The following is a 20,863-nucleotide window of genomic DNA, read 5'->3' on the forward strand; positions in this document are numbered from 1 at the left end:
GGGTTTTTTATTTTAGTTCTTCATATACAGAAGTTAGTCTTTGGAGAAGTAGTTGGCAAAACAGTTTTTCCCATTCTGTAGGTTGTTTCTTGTAAAACGTGACATAGAGCTTTTAAACAGATTTTTAAAACAGAATCTTAAACGTATCACTTCTCCTGTAATCTTTCCAAAGGCTCAATCTTCTCAGAAATAATCTAGATGTCTCTGATTTTTCAGACAAGGTAAGACTTAAAGATCAGGGGAAACCTGTACTTTGTTCCGGACACATGGAGATCAGGCACAGAGGCTCCTGGGGAACTGTGTGTGATGACTCCTGGGACTTAGATGATGCTCAGGTGGTGTGCCGCCAGCTGGGCTGCGGCAAGGCTGTGAAGGCGCTGAAAGAAGCAGTTTTCGGTCAGGGCGCGGGACCTGTATGGCTCAGCCACGTGCAGTGCGCAGGAAATGAGACCTCCTTGTGGGACTGTCCCGCCAGGCAATGGGGGCACAGTGACTGTGGGCACAAGGAAGATGCTGCAGTGCATTGTCTCCCAGGTCAGTGCCAAGAACCTGGGTAAGGTGAGAGGAGCTGGCAGCTAAGAGAGGGTGGCATTGTGGTTTGTCTTATAAAGACAGGATGCATTGGCACAGGATGTGGTGGGGAGACTGTCCAGATGTTTCCCTCTAAAGGAATGAGAAATATTTACTCTATTAGTCCCAGATTCTGTCTCTTTCTCTTACAGGAATTTCAGAATCGCCACCACCAGGTACAGCATGGGTCTGTGACTATGGGACCAATTAGCTACATCCTTCTTGTTCGGAGAGTTTAGGTCCAAAGGAGTTCTGAGGACTTGGATTTACTTTAGGGATCCTGTAATGAGTAAAGAGATGTTTAATAACTAGGATCCAGATCTTTCAGCTTGGATATCCTCATCTCTCTTGATGCTTCCTTTTTTTCAGGGCACAAGTCTCTCATTGTTTTGGTGATCTTTAGAGTCAATCCGTTGGCCCTTCTCATTGGATTCCTCATGTGGATTTTGAAAAAGAAACAGATACAGAGGCTCAGAAGTCTGAGGCAAATTGTGGTCTTTCTAATGTGTCTATAGGATAAGGGGTTTCTTAGGATAAGAAGAAACAACAGCAACAGAAATAGCTTCAAGTATCAAATAAACAGGAAGTAGGTGCTTAGGAGAGATTTGAGAAGTTTTACAGCAAAAAGGGAAGAATATTTCACTGGGGATAAGGGGGTTAGCCTGCACTGATGATTTCTGTACTTCATGTACATGTTTAATTAGGATATTATAGAATGGGCACATTATATTGAATATGATATTTATGCCCTAGATGAAGCCTTTTTTGCTTAAATTTATTTGGTCTTTTACCATTCAATCAAGTAATGTGCTTGGCTCATGAATAGATAGTAAAGTGATTTGCTTTCATGGAACATCAAGTTTAGTGGAAAAGATAAGCATGTAAACAGTCACACTGCATTATACATTTATATGAAAAGGAACAAACTCACCATGGTGATAATTAACTGAAAGGCACAAGGGACTATGGAAAACTTCTATTAAGCTTTTCAGACACATTTTTAAGACAGGAATTCAAAGAAGGAAGGGAGGTGCATTCCAGGGTGAAGGCAGGACCCACATGTGAAAATGTAAAGGAATATAAAGGGGGGCATGTTTGTTATCTGAAGTCAAAGTAAGTGCGAGGACAGAAGCTCCTGCAAAGGGAGGAACAAATTATGAAGCTCTTATGTGCAATGGCAAGATGATTCATGATCATTAAAGTACCAAGTTGGGAGGTAAATGGCCAAGCTAGCTTTTAGGAAGATCTTTTAACAACAGGATATACAAAAGACTGAAGGAGGACCACAGACAGTACTGACAGGAATGGCATTCTGAAACAATGCAGATGAGAGATGAAAAGGACTTTATAATGAGATGGAAGGAAAAGGAAATATTTTAGGAGGATTTAGAAAAACCTCCAGCAAATTATAAAGGTCTCATCTCCTTCTGGGGAAGGTTGGTTGTTACATGGTGCCACTGCTGGTGATTTAGCCTTGTGCCTATTTGATTCAAGTGGATAGCATTCTGTGCGGAAAGCAGGGCAACAACAGGCTGGGTAAGGCTTAGATACATTTGCACTGCTGAGAAAAGAACACGGAAAGGAGGGGAAGTTTTACTTTGTGGTCTGTTAACCTGTAACCTAGGACTTCTACTGTCAGTTTTCTCAAGAGGAGAATTTTCTTTTTATTTTACAAAGAAAAAGAAAAAACAATTAAAAAAAAAAAACAAACATAGACAAGAACAAAACAAAGCAAAAAGAATAAAAATGATATGGGGTTTCAAAACAAAATGATAGGAATTAACCGTGGTTGACATATTACATGATTACCTTCATTGAAGTTGCTCAGATTACCAGATGTAAGAATGCAAGTTCACCACATCTGATACAAAGACATGAATTTGATCCTGAAGGCAGATGGTCTGGACCTGCATACTGCCTCTCGTCAATGGATTCTTTGAGAGTCTGTAGCTGGGGGGTCAGTGGGGGGCATGTCTCAGACTGGTGCCTGCAACCAGGACAGTATAGTCTACTTTAATGAATAGTGGGAAAAGATCCAATACCTGTAATAAGAAGTTTAGGATGCATGTAAGGGGGAAAATGTAGTCATCAATTGAAAACTAGTTTTAGAGGAAAAAAATATTGTAATCGTATGGAGGCCTCTAGGTTAACAGGCCTGTGGTTATTTCTGACACAGATACCAACACATTAAAGGGAATACTGTGATTTGAACATCATTTTATTAAAACAGACATCAATCTTCCAAAAGAAACGCAGGGTGATATTTTACATTTTCTTTGTTTTGGAATAATTATTATATATATATTTAACATGATGCTAAGGGATACACATAGATAGTATAATGTTACTAGTTGTGAAGCAAATTACAATATTCATTGACTCACACAGATTTTGGGCACAAGAACAGGTCAACTCAACTCATTTAGTAGGAATCCTATACACAGTTGCGTGGTATTGTGATAGGGTTCCTGTTGCATATCAGCTCTCTAGACTTGTTCAGCCTATATATCCAATGGCTTGTATCTTTTGACTTACATCTTCCTTCACAGTTTCTTCCTTTGCCATTTCCTTTTGGTTGTCTTTCCTGAACTTGGTATTTTGTTCTATTTTTCCTGAAAATGTAACAGCTTGAACATTCCATATCTTTATTTCAAGAGGATCCATCACTACCAATGGCCTTATTTCTCATCCTGTAGTGCTCTCTTTTCTTTCCTTAAACCTCCATCTAGCACCAGGGCACTGAGTCTGTCTGGGCAGGATCACTGTGTGTGGATTGGGAAAAATAGCTCAGTGCCCATGGCCCTTCCTACACAAAGGCACCTTAGCTTGTGACAGAGGCTGACCCTACTGTTCAATCCAAAGGATTTGGCATTTACCACTGCTACTTCAGGAAATTTAAGGGCTAGGAATGACTTTCTGTGCTTTACACTACATATTTGCCTTTTTTGTTGAGGGCAGTCTTCTTAGATTCTCGAAGTGCTTCTTGAGCACTTGGGGGAAAGTGTGCTGTATTTCCCAGTAATTATGTTCTTCCTCCCAGAACACTCCAATGAGTCATGCAGAAATAAGGACTTATTTCAGTGTTTAAGTATCTTTTTGTTTTTGAAATAGAAAAGGAGGCTACCCTGAGCCACAGAGATGAGAACGGGAACTTATAACCTAGTAAGTGAGGGAAATGTATTTCTTATTGTTCAAAACAGGTGTGCGCCTCTGGATGACAGTTTCTCTGGCACTGCAAAGAAAGAGTGCAATTAGTTTCCCTCTGCATATGTGTGCTTGTGCATAACTGCATGCCCACAGTCAGAATATATGACAGGGTTTTTTCCCTTTACAAAATAACCCAGAATTTTGTTACAGCAGAAACAGGAACCTTCTATATGAATTTTATTATTTCTATGAAAATTCCCATTAGAATTTATGTACAGATTATATTGAATCTGTAGATTAATCTCTGAGAATTTTTAAAATAATTTTTCCAATCTATGTTATCTTTCCCCTGTGTATGTTTTCAGATACTTCCACTAATATTTTGTGGTTACACAAAATTCATCTCTGTGATTAAATCTATTCTGAGGTATTTTAATAGTTTGGATACTATTGTAAATGGATTATTTTATTAATTTCCTTTTTCACTTTGTTATCAGTACAAGGAAATGTAACTGATTTTTTTATGTTTGTTTTGTGTTCTGTAACTTTCCTGAGTTCATGTAAATTTGTACCATTTTGTGGTGAGAATTCTAGGGTTTTCTATGTATAAGACTGTCTTAGCTACTTTTCTCATTGGTGACACAAAATACACAATACTCAAGTTGAAGAACAAAAGGTTTATTTCACCTCACAGTTTGTAAAGTTTTCACTCCAGAGCTGGCTGGCTCCAAGGCAGGGCGGCATGGCAGAGGGACACGGCAGAGGAGAAACAGCAAGGTGGGCAGACAGTAGCAAGCACTGAGGAGCAACCTGCCATTCCCTTTTATCTCATTCAGGCTACCAGCCATTTGGGGTTGTGCAACCCAGAACCATGCTAATGCCAATCACTGAATTAACTTAGTACCATCACCCTGAATCTCAGTATCACAAGCCCTAGATTCAGCCATCTTGGAAAAACATCACCTATCAGCACACTGCTAACTCCTATCATTTTGTTTTGAAACCCTATATCATCTTTATTGTTTTTACTTTGCTTTGTTTTTGTCTACATTTTATTTTGTCATTCTTTAAAATTCTCTTTAAAATAAAAGGCCTACTGAGGGTTAAGCAGAATTCTATAACATTTAATGACACCAGTTAAAATTTTCTGCAGTGAAACTCCTATTTTGGGAACTGGCTTTAAAGTAGAGTACAGTTAGGCTTATCCTGTATATATTCATACAGCATCATGTAGGCATAACTGGATGTCCATAAAGCTAAGGAATTCTTCATCTGGGTGAAAGAATGTTTGAAGTTTACTCTAATAGTGTATAAACTTCACAGGCAGGAGAGTAAAGATAAAGAGGGACTGATAAGTGGAAGGAAGAAAAGAAGCTAGATGACAAGTCAAATAAATATTGCATTTAGAGTAACAGTGAAAATGAAAGAGACAAGAAGACAGGTTTGGGACAGATGATAGGGCATTGGAATTTAGAAATGAAATCAATATGTATTTGTCTTGGTAACTTTTGGCTTTCTGGGACAACATACCTGACACCAATGACTTAAATGAGGAAAAGTTATTTTAGGTCACAGTGTGTAGAGGTTTCAGTCAATAGTCAACTGTCTCCAGGACAGGATGGTATGGCAGAAGACAAACAGTCTATGGCAGGCAGCAGAAAGCAGCAAGCCTGCCTTCCTTCTTTCCCTTTATATTTCATCCAGGCTTCAAGCCTAATGGTTGGTGCTTCAGTAAGTCAATCACCCACAACTATGCTAAACCAATCAGTTAACTAATTCAATTGTCACACACTGTGATCCAGTATCACACATGATTCTGTCACCTCCCTAAATTTCCACCTATGAGAACCTGAGGCTTTGGGGTGACATTAAGATATAAGCTAAAGCAGAATTTTTTGCAGCTAACCAGTAACAGAAAATGAATATCTTGTTTGGTTTGGTTGGATATATTTCACCCTTGCTCATGATGAGGAAAAACCACATGAAAGCCTAGAGGGATGTTCACTTTACAAGTGACTCTCAAATCTATGTAACACTGGAACTCTGCCTTCCATTCTGTGCCTAGATTCATCAATTATGGATGCTATTTTCCAGTTTTCCTATTCCTCCAGTCTCCCACTCTTTATTTCATGAGTAACAACAACTTTTGTGTGTGTGTGTGCTCTTTGAGATGACATTGAAGCCAGTGGAGAAAGCAGAAAGTCATCTGAGAGAGTGGAGAACTACAGTGCAGGCCTCTCAGGTTCAGTGTGTGGCAACTGCTGGAGCCTGGCAGAGGTTAAACCAATGTCAGCCACTTGGCTGAAGCTCTGTGTAGAGAAGTCCTTCTCTATATATATTGCCTCAGGCCTGACCAAGCCATGGTTGTTGGGTTCTGGAGGAAGTCTAGCAAAAGCATTGTTGGCCCTGGGGACAACACTAGCTGCTTTTCTGAGATATGCCCTAAGGAAGATAACATGATGGCTTACCGGTCAAGTCGCATTGCTATGTTAATGGAGTTGTACTGGCCTTGCAAAAAACAGTTGAGATTACCCGAATTCCAGGGCTGCCTCCTTTGTTCTCACTGAATAAAAGGTTACTGGAGATGGAAGTTGGGGCTTGAGTCCAAAGGCAACTAGCCCCCTGAGCCCAGACATATGGCTCTCGAGTTGTTCTGTGGATGAGGGGATTAATACATCTGCGGGCACCTCGTTCTGGGGACCTGTTCACCCTCGACAGGGATGGATGAGTAATCCAACAGCTCTGCTGTGCTGTCTTGAGGGAGACAGGTTACTGGACATGTCTGGTTGGATGAGAAGCCCTGCAAGGAGAATTGGTCATGTCCACAGGCCCGTCATGCCTAACAACTAGATTATGGACACAGGAAAGTGATGGTGTGAAGTCCTGTGGGAAGTACAAACAGAACTTAAACTGGGCATCCTGCTAAAGCAAAGGACACAGAAAAATAGCCTCAGCTAAGCTGCAGGAGAAACTCCAGATCCTTTCACAGAAGCTCTGGCACCCGGTTTTAGGGCAGTTTTTTTATTTTAGGAATGTGGTACTTTTCCCTAGTACCACAAATGTGTCAATAAGGAGGTTATGTTGTTTTCTAAGTTAAACATAGTAAAAGGCAGCAGGTGCTCTGAACATCACCAGAATATGCTCCCTTGACAGCAATTCTGGAAACAGAGTGTGGAGACAGTCAACCTATAACCTCACCTTGTTTGCTCACAAGGGGAACTTCATTGGAAGCAGTATCTTCACATTTCTAGACAATACACAGAAACCTAACATTTCCCTAAGACTGTAAAGCAATGCATTCTCCCCATTGCTGAAGAGTGCTATACCAAAAAAGCTGTCTTATGATTGAAGTCACTCTTGCTAGAGATATGAAGCCCACTGCTGCAGGATAACTGTATCCCAACAGGATACACTCACTGATCCCAATTATTGCTAAAGCTTCTCTAAGGTAACCAGCACAGACCAACCAACATGATGGTAATATGTCATAAAGTGTGCCATAGCCCAACTTTTTACATTTCACTTCCAGGGGCCCTCATGTTCATTGTCTCTCTGTTATGTGTACAATATGTGTTTGCTCTCAAAGTCTGGAAGTTCTGCATTTCTCACCCAAAGCACCAAAGATCATGCCTTTTTGTGAGCTGTTGGTAAGGGGAGAAATTCCACGCCTGCCCACCCACCACTGCAGGAGCAATGCTGAGCCTCAGTGAACCTCAGGAACTTCAGTGAACTGCTAGGGAGGGAAGAGACTCTGTCTCCACCTGGCCACCATTGCAGGAGTGACGCTTAGCCTTCATAAAGCTCGAGGGTTTTGTTGAGCTGATTGGGAGGGCAGAAAGTCCACACCTCATGCACTCACTATTGTGGGAGACACCGAGAGACTCAGGAGTTTCAGTGACCTGCTTTGTAGGGGTGAAACTACCCTCCATCCCCCCACCAATGTGGCAGCAAGGCTGAGCCTCAGTGAGCTTCAGGAACTTCAGTGAGCTGCTTGGGAAGGGAGAAACTCTGCCAGGTGCCACCTTCACAATTGCAGAGTGATGGTGAGCCTTGGAAGCCTCAGATGCAGGAACCATGGTGCCTGGCCCATACTCTTACACTGTAGGCCACTCAGCCAGTGTGGGAAGTGCCCAGGACACAGCAATGATCTTCTCTGGAGGAACCAATTGTAAATCCACTCTAACAAGGGAAAACACTTTGCATACAAACTCATAATTTATGATTGGTTATGTTATATGAGATAGACTTTACTCCTATGGTCTACAGTACAAAATCAATAGTTACCACAGTTGGCCAGTTTCTAGATTGTGCTGAATGCTAACTGCACTAGTGAAGCTAGGATGTTATATCTGCTGTAATCAGGTGTTCTACACTGTGTAACAATATCGGGAAGCTCTCGGGTAATCTCACCATAGCCCTACTGAGTAAAACAGGGGACTGAGACAAACAGAAACCAACACCTCACTCTCAGTTAATTGGGAAGACAGATCTTGGGACAGACACAAACCAAGAATCTCCTACACACAGTAGATGTCCCTCAAGTATACACTATTCCAGGAGAGGCCTTGATATTAATGGCATAGCTACCTACTACCAAAACTCACAAGGATCACCAAAGAAAACAAAATAACATTTTTTGACATAGGAAGGTAAAATGAAAGAGCGAAACACAATCTCAGCACTCCAGAACATCCACAAAAAATCCAGGAGACAACAACATCAAAGAACTTAGAAGTTCCACACCAGAAATTTGTGAAATGATAGCAAATGAAGTAAAGAAATACCTCCATGAGGCTATAGAAGAAATCAAATCAGAAATAATCTTTCAGGTTAAAAAAAAAAAAGAAATGACAACCACAATGAAAGAATTGCTCAATGTATCTAAAGAAGTCATAAGTAAAAAAAAATACAGGAGCACAGAAAAATGATGGAAACCTGAATGAACAATATAGGAAAGAATACTAATGCATGAAACACATTCAAAGAAACATACAGGAAATTTAAAATTTCATTGAAAGGTAGAAAATCTACTTGAATGAACCTTAAGGTAGACTTTCAGGCCTTGAAGACAACCTGCTATCATGATAGGAAAGATCTCTTAAAAATGACAAAGAACCAGGGAATAACAACTCAACAGCTGAAATGTGACGCAAAGCAAAAAAATGTAAGGCTGATAGGCGTCAACAAAAAAGCAGGAATGACATAGAAAAAAATGACATAGAAAGACTGTTTGCCGAAGTAACAGAAAATTTCCCATGCATTGGAAAAGAATCTAACATACAGGTAAGTGAGGCATATAGAACTTGAATTTGCCATGACCACAATAAATCTACACCCAGACACATATCATGATCTCAGAAATTCAGCACAAGAACAGAATATTAAAAGCTGTCAGAGGGGCTGGGGATTTAGCTCAGCAGCAAAAGCGCTTGCCTGGCAAGTGCAAGGTCGTGAGTTCGGTTCCGGGCACCAGAGAAAAACCAAAACCAAAAAAAAAAAAAAAAGCTGTCAGAGAAAAGAAACAGATGATATATAAAGGAAAGTCCATCAGGATCATGGTAGACTTCTCAACACAAACCATCAAAGTCAAGAGAAGCTTGGAGCAAAATATTTCAGGTCATAAAAGAAAATAACTTCCAACCCAGATTGATGTACCCTGCAAAACTATCTTTCAAAATTAGTGGAGAAATAAGTTACTTCCCTTACAAAGAACAACTGAAGAAATTCATATGACCACAAAAACAACCCTACAAAGAGTACTAAAAAATACACTAGAAAGAGATAAAAATGACCACAATTCTAAGAACAACAGCAGCAACAAACCACCAAATAGGGCAAGCAATTAAACAAAGGGGAAAAGTGTGGAACCAACAGCAGGAAAATAACATGACAAAGATATGATAATGTATATTAGTTATAATCATTAATGTAAATGACCTCAATTCACCAATCAAAAGAAAAAGACTGGCAGAGTAGATCAAGAAACAAAATCTAAGAATATGCTGTATATAAGAAACACATTTAACTCAGGAAGTTCATCGAGGGAAAGTCAAAGGATGGAAAATAATACTCCCCATGACAGGAACCCAGAAAAAAGCAGTAGCAGCTATTCTGGCTGCAGACAGTGTGAACTTGAAACCATGAATGATCAAAAGAGATAAGGAAGATCACTGCACACTTGTTAGGGGAAAACGGCAAGAGGAAGTGATAACAATCATAAATATATATGCATAAAATGTAGGAGCACCCAACTATATAAGACAAATTGTAAAGGACATGAAAAATCAAATAAGCAATAACACAACTGTAATGGGAGACTTTAACAACCCATTGTCACAAAGACATATATCAACTAGACAAAAAATTAGTAAAGCAATAACACAACTAAACCAAGCTGTAAACAAATTGACTTAGACCTTTACAGAGTGCTCCACCCAACATCAGAATATACACTCTTCTCAGCTGCACGTGGGATGTTCTCTAAATCAGACCATATACTAGTCCATAGAATATGCTTAAGTAAATGTAAAGGAATCAAAATTATCCAATGCATATTATCGGACTATAGTGCAATGAAATTGGAAATAACTGAAAAAAAATCACAAACATTTGTAAAAACATGGAAATTAAATAACATCCTTCTGCACAACTAATGGGTCACAGATGCAATTAAAAGAAATTAAACAATATTTATAATAGAAAATGCAGATACAAGTTACCAGAACCTGTGGAACACAATGAAAGAAGTCCTCAGAGGGAAATTTATAGCAGTGAATTCTCACATTAGGAAAACTGAACAAGCACAAATAAACAACCTTATGCTTCACCTGAAGCTTCTAGAAAAAGAAGAGCAAGTCAAGTGCAAAGCCCAAAGAAGGGAGCAAATTATAAAGATCAGAGCAGAAATGAATGCAATTGAGACTAAGGAAACAATACAAGGAATTAATGAATCAAAGAGTTGGTTCTCTGACAGAATAAATAAAATTGATAACCCCCTAGAAAACATTATCAAAAAAAGGAAAGAAAAACTCAGATCCATGCAATAAGGAATGAAAAGGGTGAAATCATTAAAAATCCTATAGAAATTCAGAAGCTCATCAATGTTTACTTCAAAAATCTTTACTCGTAGGATGGAGAACAGAAGAAATGGACAGATTCCTACGGGCATGTAAATTACTAAAGATGAATTAAGAAGATACAAAAATCCTGAATAACTCAATATCAATCAATGAAATTGAATATATAATAAAAAATTTAATCAACCTGTGATAGATTCATAGCTCAATTCTACAAGAAATAAAGAAAAGATTTAATGCCAATTCTTCTCAAACTCTTTAATGAAATAGAAAGGAAAGCAATTCTCCCTGACTCATTCCTGGAGGCAAATGATACCTTGATACCAAAACCAGAGAAAGACCCAACCAAAAAACAGCACTAGAGGCCAATCTTACTAATGCACATAGATACAAAAATACTCAATAAAAAACTAGCACACAGAATGCAGTAAATCATCAAGAAGATGATACATCATAACCAAGTGGGATTCATCTCAGGAATGCAGGAATGGTTCAATATGTGCAGTTTAATAACTGTCATACATCATATCAATAGAACCAAAGATAAGAATCACATGATCATCTCAATAGATGCAGAAAAAGCTTTTGATAAAGTTATACACTCATTCATGATAAAAACCCTACAAAAAAATCAAAAGAGATGGACTTTACCTCAGTTAGATAGAAGGGATCTATGACTAACAAACAGTTAACATCATACTAAATGGACAAAAACAGAAATCTTTCACTTTAAAATCAGGAACAAGACAAGGATGTCCACTATCACACCACCTATTCAACATAGTTTTGAAAACAAGAGCCAGAGCAATTAGACAAGAGAGAGAAATAAATGGAATAAGGATAGGAAAAGAAGAAATGAAATTATTTTCACTTACAGATCACATGATATTCGAAATATAAAACCCCAAAAACTCCACCAAAAGACTCCTATAACTAATAAACAAATTGAGTAGCATAGCTGGAAACAAAGTCAGCACTCAAAAATCAATAGCATTCCTATACACACACAACAAACACACTGAGAGAGACCATGGGGAAGCCACACATTCACAATAGCATCCAAACAAAAAAAATGAAGTACTTAAGAATCAATCTAAAAAAGGAAGTAAAAGATCTATGCAGAGAAAATTGCAATACTCTGAAAAAAAGGAGATTCAACAGGATTTCAGAAAATGAAAAGCTATTCCTTGTTCATGGATAGTAAGAACCAGCATGTGAACATGGCCATACTCCCAAAACTGTTATACAGATTCAGTGTGATTGATCCATACCAAATTACCATTACTATATCTCACAGAGCTAGAGAAAATATTCCTAAAATTCATCTGGAACTAGAAGGGACTCACAATAGCAAAAGTAATCCTGGGCAACAAAGGCAAGGCAGAAGTTATCACAATCCCTGATTTGAAATTATACTACAAAGCCACTGTGATAAAATCAGCATGGCACTGGCAAAAAAAAATACAAACTTGAGAAACAATGGAAAAGACTGAAATGTGCACCCACAACCGCAAACACACACAACCACCTTATCTTTGACAGGGATCAAACATGTTTACTTGAGGAAAGATAGCCTCTTTAATAAAAGGTGCTAGAAAAACTGGCTTTCCACATGCTGAAGACTGAAAATAGACCCATGTCTATCACCATGCACTAAAGTCAAAATGGATCAAAGATCAAAATATTAAAGCAGAAAAACTAAATATACTGTAAGAAAAAGTAGGTAGCCATCTTGAAGACAGAAGGGTAACCAGAGCATTCATGAACAAAAACCTAACTGCATAGGAAATACTTCAAAGAATCAACAACTGGGATCTCATCTTATTGAAAAGTTTTTGCACATCAAAAGAAATCACCAACACAGTAAAAAGAAAACCCAAGAATTGGGAAAATAATTTAGCCAGCCATCCCCCTGACAAAGGATTTCTACCTAGAACATACAAAAAATTTAAAAACTCAACCGCCAAAATTCAGAGACCACTAGGTCTCTGAATGCCAAAAACAGGCATCTGAGATGAATATACACTTCTCAGATGAAGAAATACAAATGGCAAATAAATACATGAAAAAACGTTGATCATTAGTCATTCTAGAAATGCAAATTAAAACAACACTGAGATTCCATTTCACCCCAGCAAGACTGACCATCATCAAAAATCAACCAATAACAAATTCTGGAGGGCTGTGGGGTAAAAGGAACTCTTCTCCACTGTTGGTAGGAGTGTAGACTGGTACAACCACTGTGTAAATGAGTGTGGAGAATCCTCAAAAAACTAGGACAAGAGGTCCCATTCAACTCAGCTATTCCCCTTCTGGGTACATTTCCAGAATAATTTAAAACATCATACCATAGCTATATATGTGCATCCATGTTTATAGCAGCACAATTTGTAATAGTTAAATCATTGAAACAACCCAAAAGCCCATCAACCGAAGAATGCAGAAAAAAGATGTGCTATTTTTATACAATTACTCAGTATAAAAAGAGATAAATTTGAGGCTTTTATAGGTAAATGAATGCAACTAGAAACCATACTCATAGATGAAAAAAATCAGACCTGTATGTGTAAACATCATATTGTCTCCCTAGTGTAAGAATCTGAAACAGTAAATAAAATCTGAAAGATACAACAGATATTGTGAAAGGGAAATAAACTGCTCTAAAGGAAAGAAAACTGGGTTCAGTGAAAGGAAAAAAAAATATATATATATATGCACACAAGATAGCTAGGATAATTGTACTACTAATATCTATTTGTTCACTGAAAGGAACAGTTAATGTTTGTTTCATCAATCAGTCTTGTATGCCTGCATATGGTAATCTGAGCAACTACTCTGAAGATAACAAAATGTAACACAACAATTGTTAATTTCCTATCATCTTGTTTTTAAATCGTGTACCATTTTTATTGTTTTTGTGTTGTTTTGTTTTTGTCTTTGTTTTTGTTATTTGTTTCTGTTCTTTAACCTTTAAAATAAAATTTAAAAAACAAAAAATAATAAAATAAATACAAAATAAATCTCAAGTAGAGATGACAAAAGAGAAACATTTCAATCAAGACTTAATGAGGAGGGGCTGGGGATTTAGCTCAGCAGCAAAAGCGCTGGCCTGGCAAGCGCAAGGTCGTGAGTTCGGTTCCCGGTACGGGAAGACTTAATGAAGGTTCAGAACCAAATCTCTGCTCAAAAAAAGAATTTGTTTTTAGAAAGAAGTCTCACAGCCCTAAAGCCAAGCATAGGGAAAGAAGAGTTATGCACATAACATGAAGAGGCTGCTCCACTGAGCCTTGTGTTCAGCCTGGAATGCTGTTATCCAGCACCTTGTCTGTGGAACTGACCAGAGTTGCCATGTATGGCCAAAAGAACCGAGGGGTGAGGGACAAAATATATGTACCTTGCTTTCCTATCTTTGTAAATAACTCAAACTTCAGATTGCCTATATTCCTGGACCCCTAAAACAAAGCACCCTAGGTCTGAGTCCATCATCTGGAAACTTGCTCGCACATCCTTATATTCCACAGCACTTCCTATATTACTATAATGGCCTATTACCTCAGCTCAGTCAGGAACAAGATACACCAATAATAAACTTCCTAATCCAGTCCTGTTCTGTGTCTTCTATTATATGTAAGACTGTGATTTCTTAGAACTCTCAGCCTCCAATCATTAGATTCTGGAGGCCACAGAAGAGCAGATGCTGTTTTCTTGTTTCTTACAGTGTAAGAGGCATGCTTTTCCTCCATAAATGCATTTTGTCACTAGAGTGACCCTGTGCCCTAAGGCTCTTCAAGATACATATCTCTTTTATGGCTGTGAGCATAGAAGTATAAACTTAATAGGTACTGATATAAAATAATATAAAATAGTATTAAAAGAACCACAGCAAGGAGCCATGGAATAGATTTGTGTGAATGAAGCTTCCCCCTGGTTCAAGTTTCAACACCACTGGGATGCACAACAGAGCATGAAATTCTCTTTCCAGGTTTTTCAAAAAAATCTGTGCCCTAAGGTCCCCCCCAAGGTACTTACTCTCTTGTATGGCTGTGACTGTAAAAGTATAAACTTAATAGGTACTAACATAAAATAATAGTAAAAGAACCATGGCAAGGAGCCATGGAATAGATTTGTGTGAACGAAACTCTGCTACACCATTGAGATGTACAACAGAGCATGAAATTCTCTGTTCCAGCTTTTTTTAATCTCCTAGGTGACCACAGTGATGAGGTCACAAGTTCTGACATAATGGGAGTGATGCAGATCTGGGTGGGGATTGGCTCAGCTTCATTGCATCTGTACAAGAGACAGTGATGGCCTCGCAGCTTCGATGAACTGAAAACACCATAATGAATGAATAAGAGGGCACATTACCATATGGCTATTCTGTAGGAACATCTGGCTCCAATGGAGTCACATCCACATGTACAAATGGAAGGGCCTACTTTTCTTGACTTCTCAGCCTTTAAATTCAGTCTTATTCAGAGTAACACCTATTTTGGACAACCAAGAAAGAACGTATTGTCCCCAAGAATGATTTCATGTTCTTTCCTAGAATTTCAGACATTTTCTCTTTTGGTGTAGTTATTCATATCAGGAATATTTTACTTGTCCAACAGATTATGAGACTATCTCAGTGGTTAGGAGTGTCAGTAGGGAGAGAACAGTTTATTTTCCAAGATGGAGGTTTTGATGCTGTCTTAGTTACTTTTTTCATTGTTGAGTCAACATAACTGACAATGAAAGTTGAGTAAAGTTTTTTAGGCTCACAATTTGTAGTTTTTCAGTCTATAATTGGCTCTCTCCAAGGCAGGGTGGCATGGCAGAGGGGCATCACAGAACAGGCAGGAGGCAGCAAAAGACAAGCAGCAATAGTACCAACAAGTGACAAGCAGTGATTCTCTGCCCTTATATCTTATTACCAGGCTCCCCACCTTTAAAGTGGGTAGCACACACCCAAGATGAGACGGCCTTAATCCTAGCATCACACCATGAATCAATCCCAGCATCACATCCTTGATCACAGCAACACACACCTTAGATCCAGGCACTTGTGGAAACCTTCACCTATGACCATGTGCAGCTTTGGGGGGCTATCTAGATACAAGCTATAACAGATGCCTTCAGATCTAAATGAAGTATCAGTCTATGGTTTGCTCTGAACATTACCAGAACTTACACCCTTTTCCTTGGTAGCAAGGAAGCAGAGGAGGATGGGAAGCAAGGATAAAACCACAACATCACATGGTTGTCAGTTTTCTGATGCTATAAATGAGTGCCACCAACTGGGTAATTTGTAAAGCATAAAGATTTACAAAGACTGGGAAATACAGGGTTGAGGAGCCATATTTCCTGAGGGCCTTTGGACTGCAGAAGGGAAGGCAAGTGAGTGCATGCAAAAGAGTCAATGAAGGACAGTATAACTTTGCATATGTACATATATATGGACTTGTGTATGTCTGTATGCATGTACATAAGTATATATGCATGTACCTATATATATATGTGTGTATATGTGTACATATGTGTATGTATGTATGTAAATACTAGGGATTTAATCCAGAGCTTTCACATTCAGCTACATCACCAACTTTTTTAAATGTTATTTATTTTGAGACAGGGTCTTGCTAACTCACTGAATTTTCTAGTCCAGCCTTGAACTTGCGGTCTTCCTGTGTTAACCTCCCAGAGTACAGGGATTACTAGCATGCACCATCAGGCCTAGCTGCAAGCTCCCTTTTAACAACCTATTTTCAGGATAACTAATCTACTCCCATGATAGCCACACTAATCTATTCATGAGGGTTCTTCCCTTAAGACAGCATCATTTCTTTTGACATTTCTTTTTTTTTTTCTTTTAGGCTCTACTTCTTAATAATGGTACTGATGAAGTAAGTTTCCAATACATGAATTTTGAAAGACACATTCAAACTGTAACACTCACTAGTGGAAATTCCTTTGTACAAATAACTCTGCATTCCTAATCTACTATGCAATCCCGACTACATTTCTTTTTAACAAGCAATTTTGACAAATTGCTTCCCTTCTTTTCAAAAGGGGACTTCACAGAAGTTGTCTACTGCTTTGAGGCACTTTTGCTAGAGGTTGCCATCTGACTGCCACAAGATGGCTCTAGACCAGCACCACGCCCCTTATTAGTACATGTTTGCAGTACACGCAATTTAAAATTATCCTGGGCAGTGGGTACATGAACATAAGGACTGTATTTATTACATATAGCAAACATACTAATGAAAAAAGAAAAATACCATTTAAATAAATAATGGAGATAAACATAACACCTCTCTTTTTAAAAGTTTTAAATCTAAAGATTAATGATCCAAAATATAACTAAAAAATAATTAAATGAGGACTATGTGAAGACAAAGATATTAAGGAAATTTAAAGGTGGTTTATCAGGATTCCTTTCAAATATTTTTCTTTTGAATGTCAAGAGAGTAACAGTTGAGGTATTGTTGCAGGTTTGTTTTGTTTTTTGTGTTTTTGAGACAGGGTTTCACTATGATCTTCAGGCTGGCCTTGAACTCACTATGTAGCCACGGGTGGCCTGGAAATCACAGCGACTCTCCTGCTTCAGCCTCCTGAGTGCTGGGATTACAGGCATGAGCCACAATGCCTGGCTGGGATTGTTGCAGTTTTATTTCATGACATTATCTGCATAAAGTATGATTCTGTTTAAGTATTTGGGACCAAAATCAGTTACCCAGTCATATAAATAATATACTTTATGTAGAAAATTATTGAGCTTTTTCGAATGTGAATGCAAATTCAATCCATACATCTGGTAATGCTATATACTTGTTAATAAATTTCTCCAGTATATCATTAACTAGACACTATCTGTTTCACAAACTTTCTTAGATGGAACTAATTATAAATTCAGATAATTGAAAAGATAGCATATTTTGGTTGATTCCAATTATGGGCTATTAAAAATTACACTGCTATGAACTATTAGGTAAAAGTTTTGGGGGGAAATTTTTAAATCTTCCTAAGACAAAGGTCTAGGATTGCTATATGCACTGTGTAATTAAACCTAGAAGGGATCAGTTGGAATAGACATAGGAAAACAAGGGACTAGAGAGCAGTGGGAGCTAAGAAGTAATGCAGTACAGCTAAGGAAGATGATGCTTCGCCTAAAGCTGAAAGAGTGGATAGAATTTAGGCAATAAAGCCAGCTGAAAGAATTTACATATGGAAAAAACTGAATCTACAAAAGATTGAAGTTGGTAAAAAGTAAGGGTTTATATTATGCTTTACAAAGATTTTTCTCATGTGACTGCAATGTGGGATGGGGCAGGGTATGATGAGAGATATAAGAAAGCACTAAACTGGACTTCTGCAATCCAAATCCTTGACAACTAACTTCCAGTTTCCAAGAAATATTTGAGATACACTGGAACAATGAACAACATAGAAAAGATAGCCAACAAATCCAGAACTGGGACAATCCTAATGATAATGGCACATTTAAATTAGTAAATGAATGAAATGGGACAAACAGAGTGAGGATTGCATAGTTTGCAGATATTCTTTCTGCAGGTGGTTTCTTCACTGTTTTTTCCTTTCCTGTGAAGAAGCTCCACAGTTTGACAGAATCCCATTTGTCTTTATTTGTTGCCAGTGTATTTGGTGTCTTATCAAAATAAAATCATTGCCTAAACCAGTGTCTTTAAATGTTTCTTGCATGTTTTCTTCTAAAGAATTCACAGTTTCAGATCTTACATTTAATTTGGCTCCATTTTGAGTTGAGTTTTATGTCTGATGATATACAGGGATCTAATTTCATTCTTCTGCATATGGGTGGATATCTAGTTGTCTCAGCATCATTTACTGAAGAGAATTTCTTTTCTTGGATTTTTCTGACATTATATCAAAACCCAGTAGCATAGATTTACTTCTGGAGTGTTCTCTTCCATTTTGTCTGTTTTTATGCCAGCACCATGTTGTTTTGATTATTGTATCTCTGAAGTATACTGTGAGATCAGATATTGTGATGATTCTAGTTTTGTTTTTGTTGTCATTGTTGTACAAGGTCACTTGTGTTCCTGACAGCTTTCTATGGCTCCGTGTGAAAACTGGGAGTACTTTCTCTGTTTCTGTGAAGGAAGCCATTGATATTTTCATAGAGATTACACTGAATCTGTAGATTGCTATGGGTCATATTGATATTTTTAAAATGTCAGTTCTTAGAATCCATGAACAAGGGATACCTTTGTTTCCACTTTGAGTGATGACTGTGTGTCCACTGTCTTCAATTACTTGCATCAGAGTTTTTTAATTTGCAATGCAGGTTGTCCACTTCTTTAGCTATTTCTAGAGATTTCTGTTGTAACTATTGTGATAAGGACTAATTTATTTTGTTCTCAGCAAGTGCACTATTGATGCATTAAAAGGCTATTGATTTGTCTATTAACTTTCATCATGCAAATTTATTGACTTAGGTTACTAATTATAACAGTTTTTGGAGGTGTCTTTAGGTTTTTCTAAACATAGTTATGTGCGAGGTAATTTGTTTTCTTTTCCTATTTGGATGTTTTCTATTTATGTCTCTTGCCTTATTGCTCTGGCTAAGATTTTCAATACTATGTTGAATAAACATGGTGAAAATGGACATTTTTGTCTTTCTCCTGAACTTAGAAGAAATTATTTTAGTTTTTCCACATTCAGTATGCTGAGGAGCTTGGGATTTAGCTCAGCAGCACAGCACCTGCCTGAGAAGCGCAAGGTTGTGAGTTTGATTCCTGGTACCTGAAAAACAAACAAACAAAAAACCAAAAAAACATTCAGTATGCTGCTGCCTGGGAATTTGGCATAAATATTTTTATTATATTGAGGTATGTCCCATCTATAACTAAGGGCTCTATTTATCATGAAGGAATATGGAATTTTGACAACTGCATTTTCTTTTATTATTTATATCAATAACCACTGTAATTCTGACATGTTTCACACACTTCTGTACCTATACTGCATAGAAAGTGGGGAAGCAAAGACCATGTGCATGAAGGAGAGGCAGGATAGATACAAAGCACCAAAAGCAAACTGAAATGAAAAATACTGTATCTGATATGGAAACGCAATGACTGAGAACAGCAGCATATTAAACTCTACCAAGGGAAGGATTTTTGAATAAAATGTCTTTAAATCAGCTTAAATTTCACATACAAAGAGTGAAATTCAGAAATAGAGATCAGAAAATGTAAAAATTTAGAACTATTCATCCATTTAAGTACCTTAAATTTGAAAACCTCTCCAATTTTTATTGATTTTGTACTTATTTTGTTGGTACATTTTAGAGATACATAATGATCACACTCGTCAAAAGGAATTTGTACTTGTACAGAATATATCTTGATTCTTATTTTTTCTCTAATCCCTTCCCCTCCCTTCAATTTCTCTTCCGCTCCTTATTTACAAAAGTTTTGTCTCCATTTTTTCCTCTACTCTTCTTTCCCTTCCTTCCTGCCCCACTCCCTTCCTTGTTCCCCTTCCATTTGAATATTTTTCTTTCTATCTCCCAGTATCTACAGTGATCCCTCACCTATCGCAGGAGTTACAGTCCAGAGACCCCCACGATAGGTGAAAATCCGCGAAGTAGTGGAATTATATTTTATTATTTATATATATTTTAAGGCTTTATAAACCCTTCCCACAGTCCTGTATACCTTCCCAGGGAGACACTTCTTCTCAAAGTCTCAGCTTCCAGTTGGGGTGGTGCCTGGAGACGCCTAGATGAATTGATGTCCCAGCTCCGAGGGCAGCAGGGGAGGACGGAACAGGTGGGGATGGAGGGCAGGAGCAGGCCTGGGAGCGGGGCACGAGGGACCCAGCCCAGCTGTGGCTGCAGCCCAGCCGAGCTGAACAGCCGGCCAACACCATTTGCCTCGCCCAGGCAGGCCTGTAGTGTGGGCAGGGGCCCTCCTCACCTATAAGCAGCATCTTCCTGGTGCAGGTCCACTGAAGTGGCCAGGTGGCTCTGCCAGGCTCAGGCTGGCAGTAGTGGCATACTACATTTTTATTGTGTACAATGTGGTATTTATCAGCTGATGAAA

Source organism: Chinchilla lanigera, unplaced genomic scaffold (genome assembly GCF_000276665.1).
Source record: "Chinchilla lanigera isolate Chin_1 unplaced genomic scaffold, ChiLan1.0 scaffold00012, whole genome shotgun sequence".
NCBI lineage: Eukaryota > Metazoa > Chordata > Mammalia > Rodentia > Chinchillidae > Chinchilla > Chinchilla lanigera.